General features: G+C 41.8%; 1 long non-coding RNA gene across 1 annotated transcript in view; it reads right to left on the minus strand.

The window, feature by feature from the left end:
• LOC115837365 overlaps nt 1–11,920 on the minus strand; it is a 55,742-nt gene extending 43,822 nt beyond the window's left edge. The window contains exons 1-2 of the long non-coding RNA XR_004032438.1: nt 11,848–11,920; nt 9,289–9,398 (exon numbers count right to left, since the gene is read on the minus strand). This is a non-coding gene — a long non-coding RNA (uncharacterized LOC115837365). The remainder of the gene's footprint in view (nt 1–9,288; nt 9,399–11,847) is intronic.
• Nucleotides 11,921–12,005: the final 85 nt, after the last annotated feature.

The raw sequence follows: 12,005 nt of genomic DNA on the forward strand, positions 1-12,005 counted from the left end.
TTTGGTCTGGAGAGTGTTTTTGCAAACCACCAATTGTGAACTCTCAGAAACACTTTTGTTAGCTCAATAAATTTACAGCATCTTTTTACGAATTAGGCTTTCCAAGCACTTTATTGGAGTAAAGGCATCAAGAGGACCTCATATCTGGCAAAAGTTACTTATATTTTTTAATCACGTTGTCTATTCTATTTCCCTTTGCTGATAAAGATTCTTATTCAAGCACTGACACTGTTTCCTTAGGAGGAGGGTTATGATAGAACATACGCTTTGTAAACATGCCAATTTACAATGATAAAAGCTCAAGGCCAATACAACATAAAAATCCAGTGATAACATGTTACATCTTGGCATATGCCACCTTGACTGTACCCTCAAAGTTGCCAACATCAAGAACAATTTTGAGTCAGCCAGGCACAGTTTTGGTGGCACACACCTGTATTCCCAGAACTTTAAGAGGCCAAGGCAGGAGGATCGCTTAAGCCCAGGAGTTTGAGACCAGCCTGGGCAAATAGTGAAATCCCATCTCTACAAAAATACAAAAATTATCCGGGCATGGTGATGTGTGCCTGTGGTCCCAGCTACTCCAGAGGCTAAGGTAGGAGGATTGCTTGAGCCTTGGAGGCAGAGGCTGCAGTGAGCCGAGATTGCACCACTGCACTCCAGCCTGAGTGGCACAGCAAAACCCTGTCTCAAAAAATAATAATAATAAATTTTTAAAAAGAAAAATTGTGAATATACTTGGAGCATTTAATGACTTTTTTGCAGTCAAGTGATTTTTGAATGGTTCTAAGGTTAGACATCCTTGACAACCATGCATTTTAATGGAACTTTTACTTTTTTTTATGTCTAAAAGATCCAATCATGTAAAAAGTCTTTTTTGGGATCAGTCTCTTTTCCTTAAAGCTTATCTGTTCATGGCTGGGCGCGGTGGCTCATGCCTGTAATCCCAGCACTTTGGGAGGCCGAAGTGGGCGGATCATGAGGTCAAGAGATCGAGACCATTCTGGCTAACACGGTGAAACCCTGTCTCTACTAAAAATAAAAAAAAAAAATTAGCCAGGCGCGGTGGCGGGCGCCTGTAGTCCCAGCTACTCCGGAGGGTGACGCAGGAGAATGGCGTGAACCTGGAAGGTGGAGCTTGCAGTGAGCCGAGATAGCGCCACTGCAGTCCTGCCTGGGCGAAAGAGCGAGACTCCGTCTCAAAAAAAAAAACAAACAAAAAAAGTTTATCTGTTCATAAAAATAATTGTGCATGATTGCATTGTTCATAGAGTGCCACGGAATGATTCAGAACACCAACACCTGTATAGGTAAGGAGCAGATTAGAAATATACACTTACTGGTTAGTAGACATGGAAAAGCAAGTTGTCCTCCCACCGGAGCCAGGCTATCTCCTGGCTTTAGACCAGTTGTTAATGGTACTGGGCAAAGATACTCTTCTGGTATCCACTCCTTTAGGAGTGATAAGGTTTCCAAAGTATGATTACAAGGAACTGGTCTCACCTGGCTGCTATGGGAAAGGTTTCTCTTTCTTTTTCCTTTTTCTTTTCTCTTCTGTCTCTCTTTTTTTCATTACAATTTGCAAAGCATATTTATTTACATTAGATTATTTGGTAAAGTCAAAATAGATATCCTTATCCTTATTTTTAACAGTTCAGTAGTTTTTAGCATATTCCCAAAGTTACACAACTATCGCCACTATCCAATTCTAGGATTTTTTTTTTTTTTTTTTTTTTTTTTGAGACAAGAGTCTCGCCCTGTTGCCCAGGCTGGAGTGCAGTGGCGCCATCACAGCTCACTGCAATCTCCACCTCCCAGGTTCAAGAGATTCTCCTGCCCAGCCTCCCAAGTAACTGGAATTACAGGTGCACGACACCCCACCCAGCTAATTTTTGTATTTTTAGTGTTTTTGTATTTTAGTAATTTTTGTATTTTTAGCCCAGCTAATTTTTGTATTTTTGTATTTTTAGTAGAGATGGGGTTTCACCATGTTGGTCAGGCTGGTCTCGAACTCCTGACCTCGTGATCTGCCTGCCTTGGCCTCCCAAAGTGCTGGGATTACAGGCGTGAGCACTCCCAAAGTGCTGGGATTACGGGCGCACCTGGCCCAATTCTAGAATATTTTCAAGGCCTCAAAAAGAATCTGCTACCATACCATTACTAGTCACTACCCATTCTCACGTCCCCTGGTTTCTGGACCACTAAAGTATTTACTGACTCTCCGGATTTGCCTGTTCTGGACATTTCATACAAACGTGGCCTTTTCTGTGTGGTTCATCATGTTGTGGCACATATTGGAACTTTATTCCACTTTATGGCTGAATAATATTCCATCATATGAATATATTACCTTTTGTTATCCATTCATTAGTTAATAAGCATTTAGGTTGTTTCTATCAAGGCTGTTAAGAATAATGCCCCTATGAACACTCACATTCAAGTGTTTTTGTGTATGTGTGTTCAACTTTGTTGGATATATACAGAATTGTTAGATCATATGGTAACTGTGTTTAACTTATCAAGGAACTATCAAACTCTTCCATAGAGCTGCACCATTCTTCAGTCCCACTAGCGATGTATGAGAGCTCTAATTTCTCCAGATCCTTACCAATACTTGTTATTGTCTGTAGTTTTTATTATAGCCATCTTAGTGGGTGCAAAATATCTCATTGTGTTTTTTTTTCTTTCCTTCAACTTTTAAGTCCCAGGGTACATGTACAGGATCTCATTGTAGTTTTTATTTGCACTTTCCTAATGTTGACCTTATTTTCATGTGCTTATTGTCCATTTGTATATCTTCTTTGGATAAATGTCTCTTCAAATCCTTTGCCTATTTTTAAGATGGGCTCTCTTTTTGTTGTTAAATTGTAAGAGTTCTCTATGTATTCTAGATGCAAGTCCCTTATGAACGTATAAATATGTTCTCCCACACTGTGGGTTTTTTTTACTTTCTTCTTCTTCTTTTTCTTTTTTTTTTTTTTTTTTTTTTTTTGAGACCGAGTCTCACTCTGTTGCCCAGGCTGGAGTGCAGTGGTACAATCTTGGTTCACCACAACCTCTGCCTACTGAGTTCAAGCGATTCTCCTGCCTCAGGCTCCCGAGTAGCTGGGACTACAGGTGTGCACCACCTATACCAGGCTAATTTTAGTAGAGGCGGGGTTTCACTATGTTGGCCAGGCTGGTCTTGAACTCATGACCTCGTGATCCACCTGCCTCAGCCTCCCAAAGTGCTGGGATTACAGGCGTGAGCCACCGTGCCCAGCCCTTTTTTTTACTTTTCTATAGTAGAATCAATATTTTTATTTTCTTGATGGTATCTTTTGAAACACAATTTTTTTTTAAATTTTGAATAAGTCTAATTTTATCTATTTTTTATATGGTTGTTCTTTTGGTGTCATATCTAAGAAATCATTGCCTAATCCAAGGTCATAAAAACTTACACCTGTATTTCCTTTTAAAGAGTTTTAATTTTATGTATTTGATCCATTTTGAGTTAATTTCTGTTACTGGTGTGAGGCAGGACCCAATTTGATTCTCTTGCATGTCTATGTACAGCTGTCCTAGCATCATCTGTTGAAAAGACTCTGCTTTCCCCACTGAATGATCTTGTACCTTTGTTAAGGTCAATTGACTATAGATTTATGGGTTTATTTCTGGACTCTCAATTCTATTATGTCTGCCTTATGCTAGTACCATACTGTGGTTTTTTGTTTGTTTGGTTTGTTTTTATTTTTATGGATACATAATAGTCGTGCATTAATACCATACTGTTTTGATTACTGTAGCTTTGTAGTAAGTGTTGAAATCAAGAAGTGTTAAGTTCTTCAACTTTGTTCTTCTTCAAGATTGTTTTTGGCTATTCTGTGCCCCTTACATTTCCATATAAATTTTAGAATCAGCTTGTCAACTTCAGCAAAAAAAAAAAAACCACTTGAGATTTTGATAAGAATTATGTTGAATCTGTATGTCAATTTGGAGAGTACTGCCATCTTAACAATATTGTCTTCCAGTCCATAAACATGAGATGTATTTCCATTTATTTAACTCTTTAATTTTTTTCTTTTTTTTTTTTTTTTGAGACAATGTCTCACTCTCACAGGGTCTCAGGCTGGAGCGCAGTGGGGCAATCTTGGCTCAGTGCAACCTCCGCCTCCCAAGTAGCTGGGACTTCAGGCACCCACCACCATGCTCAGCATTTTTTTTTTTTTTTTTGAGATAGTCTCGGAGTCTCACTCTGTTGCCCAGGCTGGAGGGCAGTGGTGCGATCTCAGCCCACTGCAACCTCCACCTCCCAGGTTCAAGCAATTCTCCTACCTCAGCCTCCTGAGTAGCTGGGACTACAGGCGCACACCACCACGTTGGCTAATTTTTTGTATTTTAGTAGAGACGGGGTTTCACCATATTGCCCAGGCTGGTCTCGAACTCCTGAGCTCAGGCAATCCACCCACCTTGGCCTCCCAAAGTGCTAGGATTATAGGCATGAGCCACCGTGCCTGGCCTTGGCGAGTTTTTGTATGCTTTTGTAGAGACAGAGTTTCACCATCTTGCTCAGGCTGGTCTTGAACTCCTGAGTTCAAGCAATCCACTCTCCTCAGCCTCCCAAAAAGCTAGGATTACAGGGATGAGCCACCGTGCCCAGGAACTCTTTATTTCTTTTTTTTTTTTTTTTGAGACGGAGTCTCGCTCTGTCGCCCAGGCTGGAGTGCAGTGGCGCAATCTCCGCTCACTGCAAGCTCCGCCTCCCGGGTTCACGCCATTCTCCTGCCTCAGCCTCTCCCAGTAGCTGGGACTACAGGCGCCCGCCACCACGCCCGGCTAATTTTTTTGGATTTTTAGTAGAGACGGGGTTTCACCATGGTCTCGATCTCCTGACCTCGTGATCCGCCCGCCTCGGCCTCCCAAAGTGCTGGGATTACAAGCGTGAGCCACCGCGCCCGGCCCCTCTTTATTTCTTTCAACAACATTTTATAGCTTTTGCTGTACAAGCCTTGTACTTCCTTTATTAAATTTATACTAAAACAATTCATTCTTTTTGAATTTTATATATTTAGTTTATATCCTGCATCCTTGCTGAACTTGTTTATTAGTTATAATAATTTTCAAGTTCCTTAAGATCTTCTATATACACCAAGAAACCATTGATTTACTTTCTATCACTATAGACTTACCTGTTCTAGAACTTCATATGAATGAATTCATTTAATCCTTAGTGTCTGGCTTCTTTCACTCATGTCATCTGCAACTGGAGACAGTTTTGCTTCTACTTTTCCAATCTGGATTCCTTTTCTTTTTTTAATCAGATTTTTGTTTGTTTGTGTTTAGGCATGCCCAGCCTGGAGTGCAGTAAAGCAGTCTTGGCTCACTGCAACCTCCACCTCCCGCCTCCCCGGTTCAAGCGATTCTCATGCCTTAGCCTCCCAAGTAGCTGGGACTACAGGCACGAGCCACCAAGCGTGGATAATTTTTGTATTTCTAGTACAGATGGGGTTTCACCATGTTGGCCAGGCTAGTCTCAAACTCCTGGCTTCAAGTGATCCACCCACCTCAGTCTCCCAAAGTGCTAGGATTATAGGCAGGAGCCAATGCGCCCCGCTAGGATCCCTTTATTTTTCTTGCCCAGTTGCTCTGTTGAGAACTGGTAGCACAACATTGAGTAGAAGTAATGAGAACGGACATCCCTGTATTTTACCTGATCCTAGCATATAAGGAGGATTCTTACCCTACCTTTCTTAGTTATGTGCAGCTCTTGAAGCATCAACGTAGATGGCTCCATCTCCTTTGTAAAGAGGACACCAAATTCTTTTTACTCGTATGCTTCCCTCAGTGGTTCTCCATGTCTCAGCATTTAAGGTAAGTTTGGTAGATCACCCAATTAACTTGTCTATGTTTAACATCTGTATCTTATTTAAAGGCTACCATTGCTATAAAAGGCTTATCAACTTTTGCATGCACTTTCAGTTAGCCATGCTTAGAATTTTTGTGGCCCAAGAGCTCTGCTGAAATGTTTCAACTTATCTTTGTTGCTTTATATATTTTTATGTCTTTATATATTTTAATGTCTTTACAGACGGTTTTTGTGCCTAGACAGGATTATTCAAAGATCACATTTTTTACAGTTTAAATCAACTTTATTGAGGGTATTATTTGTATCCATAAGAAAATGTACCTCTTTTTAGTGCATTTTTCCATGAGGTGTAGAAAATGTACAGACCTATGTAATCACCAAAAAGATTCCCATGCCTTTCTGCAATCCTCCCACCCCAACACCAAGAAACCACTGATTTACTTTCTATCACTATAGACTTACCTATTCTAGAACTTCATAGGAATGAGTTCATACAATCTTTAGTGTCTGGCTTCTTCCACTCAGCAGTGCTTTTTATATTTACTCATGTTATTGTGTATATAAGCATTTTGTTCCTTTTTGTTGCTCAGAAGTATTCTATTGTATGGACATATCACATTTATTATTATTTCACCTGTTGGTGAACATTTGGGTTATTTTTAGTTTAGAGCTATCATGAATAAAGCTGCTACCAACATTCATATGCAAGTCCTTGTATACATGTGTTTTAATTTTTGGAGGGTAAATGCCTAGAAGTGGAATTACTAGGTCATATGGTAAATGTGTATTTAACTTCATTAAAAACAAAAACAAAAACAAAAAACAAAACTTGCCAAACTGTTTTTCAAAGTGGGTGTACAATTTTATAATCCTACCAGTGAAGTATGAATTATTTCCAATTAGTCCACGATCTTGCCAGCATGTGGTAGTGTCTGTGTGTTTTGTTTTAATTTTACCAGCCTAGAGGTCACATAGTGGTATCTTATTATGGTTTTAATTTGAATTTCGCTGGTGACTAATGATGTTGAGCAATCCATCTGTTTATGCGCTTACTGGTCATTTATATATCTTCTCTTTCTTTCGAGACGGAATCCCAGGCTGCAGTGCGGTGGCACCATCTCGGCTCACTGCAACCTCCGCCTCCTGCATTCAAGCGATTCTCCTGCCTCAGCCTCTTGATATATATAAGAAGTATGTGTTCTGTATACATATGTAACAAACCTGCACATTGTGCACATGTACCCTAAAACTTAAAGTATAATAATAATAAGATAAAATAAAATAAAATAAAAATCAAAAAAAAAACCACAGTTAAAAAAAATAAATAAATAAGAAGTATGTGTTCAAATCTATTGCCATGTTTTTACCGGTTGTCTTCCCATTATTGAGTCGTACAGATCCCTATACTTTCTGAATGTAGGTCGTTTGTTACATGTATGTATTGAGCATACTTTCTCCCAGTCACAGACAGGGAGAAATTTATTTATTCATTTTCATTTAAGCAATGGTTTTCAAAGAGCAGAGATTTTTAGTTTTTATAATTCATTCTATTTATTTTTATTTTCTTTAGATGATTTTGTTACCAGCGGAAGAGATCCAAATTAACGTGAATTATTAGTGGCTAATCTGTATACATCTGCAGCAACTTCGTCCTTGCCTCCCCAGAAGAATTCGATTTCATCTCAGGACTTTATAGGCTTACCTCTTTCCCATGATTCTTCCCTCAGGGTGGGCTGCCTGCCTGTGTAGTGCCTGCCCCCTTACCCTTGGGAACTGAGCACACACAGTGTGTTTAGGAAGTCATATGCATGCCTATCTGAGACTTTCTTCCCTTTTTCCGGAAGAGCCTGCCTGGAATGTCTTATTTTGCCATTTTGTCTCTTGGTGCACATGCCCAGGCAGTTTCTTCTCCCGGGCATCTGGATTCATTTAACACTCTAATGTTAACAGCTGTGGATCACCAGGAAATGGCCTCTCCCTGGCACCCTGGGTAGGCCGCCACATTATCGTTTTTAGAGTGGTGGTGTGATAATTGTCCAGCCATCACCTGACATTCCTAGTGGGTGGGTGGAGAGCCCTCTCCTGCCTCACTCATGCCTATCTAAGTACTTATAACAATACTTAATATAAAGTAAAAGCCACCCACTAGAGCATACATCCCTTCACAGAGGATGCAAGACTGCTAGCTTCCCCCATTTTTAAAAAATTATTTTTTAATTGACAAGTGAAACTTGCATATATTGATGGTGTACAACATATTTTGATATATGTATACAATGTAGAATGGCTAAATCAAGCAAATTAACATATGCATCACCTCACATATTTGTGTGTGTGTGTGTGTGTGTGTTGTGAGAAGCCAAATTTATTAACTTTTTTATTTATAGCTAGTGATTTCTGTGTTCTGCCTAAGAAATATTTGCCTACCTCAAGGTTGCAAAGATTATCTCTAATGTCTTCTTCCAGGAGTTCCTTGGTAAATTTTAAGTAATTTTATGGCATGCTGTAAAGATCAAGTTCTTTTTCCTTTCTAAAAATCTGTGGGATTTTGGAAGGAGAAAGAGTCTGGATGCAGCAAAGGGAAGCACTTGCCTTACCACCTGGCCATGACATACATGGAGCATTGTATGTCATACAATGACAGACACTGAGAGGGGCAAAACTTTCGGTTAAAGCAAAAGAAACATCTGGGAATACAGTGGTGCTTGCTGAATCCAGATGGTTCCATGCTACACGGTGAAAGGGCTCAAGGGGGCAGCAAGGGTGACCACTGGACCAAATTAAGAGCTATAAGGAGCAGTGACGTGCAGGGTAGGTTACTCACAGGGGTTATTATAGCGTCTGATATTTACATTAAAATACTTGGCAATTAAAGTGTGATATATATTTATGCATAAATTAGTTTTTACAATCTAAATAGTTAACATTTGATGTGTTGTAATATACAGCACATTAGCATAAGGGATGTTAGATATTTTTCATTGGTGAAATGAGGGGTACTTAATATATGCAGATGGGAATGAAAACTGTGTGGATACTTCCCACCCTTCATGGACAGAGTATAAGAATTAGTGAACATTGGATATGACTAGGTGACCTCTTTGAATCTCAATTTCCTTCTCTGTAAAATAGGAAAAATAACGTCTATCTTCTAAGGGATATTGAGAGGAATGATACGACACACCCAGCTCTAGGCTTGGCATTTAACGATTGTCCTACCCAGGTTAATTTGTTCCTTTTCCTTCTACCACGTTTTTTACTGTAGTACTTTGAGCTCCTGATTTTATGTCACTTACCACATTCTCTTTTGAGTCCCCATCTCAACTCTCTTGCTAGACACTAATGCTGGCCTCCCTCTGAAGGTCCCATGGCAAAGCTCATCAAATCTTAGTGTATCCAATCACCTGAGATGCTTTTTTAAAATGCAGATTACAAAGCCTTACCTCAAAAGACCGATTCTGTATGTCTGTCTGGGTGTGGTCCAGGAATGTGCAGTATCATCGAGCACCTTTGGCTATGATGAATTAGGTGGTCAAGAACCACTCAGAGACACCTGGGATGTGAGAAAAACTCGTTTCAGAAATCCTACAATTGCATTTTCTTCAATTCGAGTTGAGACCCAAACAAAGACAGCTGACCCAGTTCTCCAGTCCCATGTGGAGGCTGGACTCAGCTGACCCAGGCCTGAAGCAGTCCCATCACTCTTGTTACATGTTTCTGCCCTTCTGGGTGACATAAAAATATCATTTTTGCTGGCCCGGCAGCAATCTCCCCTTTTTCTGGTAACCCCCCTGGATTTTCCCTACTCTTAGTCCAAAGTTTCAAGCAAGGCTAATCCCTTTCCCCACCATGAAAGTGAAGGTCACCCTCTCAGACATTTACAAGAACAAGGAAGAGGAACACTCTTCCTGTAGAGATACTAAACTAGTAGGAACCTAACTCTGGAGCTGCCTACTCCACTCTTACATAGAGTGCCTACTTGAGAATGAAACAAAGAGAGATGGTGCCCCGTGACATCGTTAGGCCCCTGGGGTTCTTGCTAATCTGAGTTACTAATTCTCTTTTTGCTTTACATCAGTTTGAGCTAGAATTTCTCCTTGCAACTGAAAATTCTGACTAATACACAGAGCCTCTACATTTCTCTGCACAAATGAACCCTTCCTCTCTGGGCAGTCCCAAATAATTCCCCTGTACCTCACTCTCCTCAAAGAACGTCACCTCCCTGCCACAACTGCAGGGAACCTGCTCCTTGGGACCAGGTCCAGCCCACTTTTCTTTCTTTCTTGCAGGTAAAAAAAGCCCTTTTCCTTTGAGGCATATGTTACAGAGCTCACCGTTCATTACTACTGTCTTCATTACTTAATTCATTAAGACTGACACCTGTTTTATAGTCTCTCCTTCCACCCTAGCTCTGCCATCATTCCAGATGGATCTCATCATTCATTTAATAGCCTATAATCATAGTTCATGTAGCATTCACTACACACCAGGCATGGTTCTAAGCATTTTACATATATTTTAGTTCACTCAACCCTCATAATAGCACAAGCTATTATTATGTCCACTTCTCAGATAAGGAAATTGAGGCACAAAAAGCCTATTTAGACTTGCCTAGAGTTACCCAGTCATGAAGTGGTAGAGTAGGGATGAGGACAAGGGAGTCAAATTGCAGAGTCCAGACTGGCCTCCCAGTTCCTTATAACTGTACCATCCTCCAGATCTACTTTGCATTGGTTCTGTGGAGGTGGGAGAGAGGGAGTACCTCCTTCACTGAGTCACTGGACATTTGGAAGGTCTTTGGAGAGAAGTCAGGTGAGGATGGCCTGCATTGCCCCTTCCTGGAACTCAATGATTTGTTGTCATCACCCATGCAAATTCACCAACAAACAGATAAAAGTCAGGAAGCTGGGATGCAGCTGAACTGAAAACCCAGCAGCAGAAAAGCAGGTTATAGATTCTGCTCTGGGTGCTCCATACAGCTCCTTCCTCTCTGCCCCAATAACTTCCCTCTCTTTGGGAACACTGCTGCATTCAGGGCAGTCTGTCTTCCCTCCCTATGGGCTGTCTTTAGAATGTGTCCCTTGCCTATATCCATATTCATGCTCCGTGCTCCTCAGCCCCCTAGAAACTTTGCACAATAGGTTCAAAACCTCTGGTTTCCTCCCTTCCTCTGTCTGAAAGAGTGAAAGAAGGAAGTCAGGGGTTTTAGGGGGCAGCCAGGCAGCAGTATCACCACCCCTAGGCAATCACACCTAGTTGCAGCTTCATCAGGAACAGCTCAGCTCTGAAAATACAGACCTGGGACTCTCCCTCCCAGCCTTCTGGCTCTCGTTCCTGTGAGCAGCTTTTCAACCTCCACATCCAGCCGCTGACAGGCCCTCCTGGCTCCACAAGGCCAGCTAACACACCCACCTTCCACAATCCCCAGCCCTGCCAGACATAACCTGCAACAGGCATTCCTGGATCAATGCAAACTCCGACTTCTGTTCCAGGAGTCTGCCTCTGTTAAAAGAATTTCACACAAATGTGCATGCTGTGCCATTGTAAATGCTGTATAAGGTGGCTAGGCCCAAGCAGTCCCTGCAAGACACCGAATAATAAGAACTATCTATGGAGTGTTTACTATGTGCCAAGCACGGTCCTGATCACTTTGCAAGCACTATTAACCCTCAAAATACCACCACCGTGAGATTGAGACCATCATGATTCCCGTTCTACAGAAGGGAACACTGAGACTCTGGGAGGTCAGCACCTTTCTAGGGTCACAACTGCGTAACTAAGTTGCAGAGCTCAACCCGGTGGCACTTCCATCTCACACGCAGCTGTCTGATGGTCAAGAGCCAAACCAGTACCCCCCCCCTCCCCCGGTCGTTTCTACCGCACTAAACCGCTGCGTCAAGCTGGAGCAGCGGGCTCAGCAGTGAAAATGAAAGAACAGAAGGCGGTTACAGAGAAGAGAACGGTCACGGTAAATTCCGGAGAGGAGGCAAGGACGTACACACCAAGATACTTCCTGGTCACCGTTACTCAGCACTTTGTGGGGTTCACGGGGCTGGGGGGGCCGGGGCGTGGCGGGCCTTTTCGAGGAATCCAGCCCTGCCTGGGCGGTCCCAGGACTGTCCTCATCTCGAGCGTGGGCGTGTTCGATTCAAGCCCGGCG

The sequence above is a fragment of the Nomascus leucogenys genome, chromosome 1a, assembly GCF_006542625.1.
Source record: "Nomascus leucogenys isolate Asia chromosome 1a, Asia_NLE_v1, whole genome shotgun sequence".
Lineage (NCBI taxonomy): Eukaryota > Metazoa > Chordata > Mammalia > Primates > Hylobatidae > Nomascus > Nomascus leucogenys.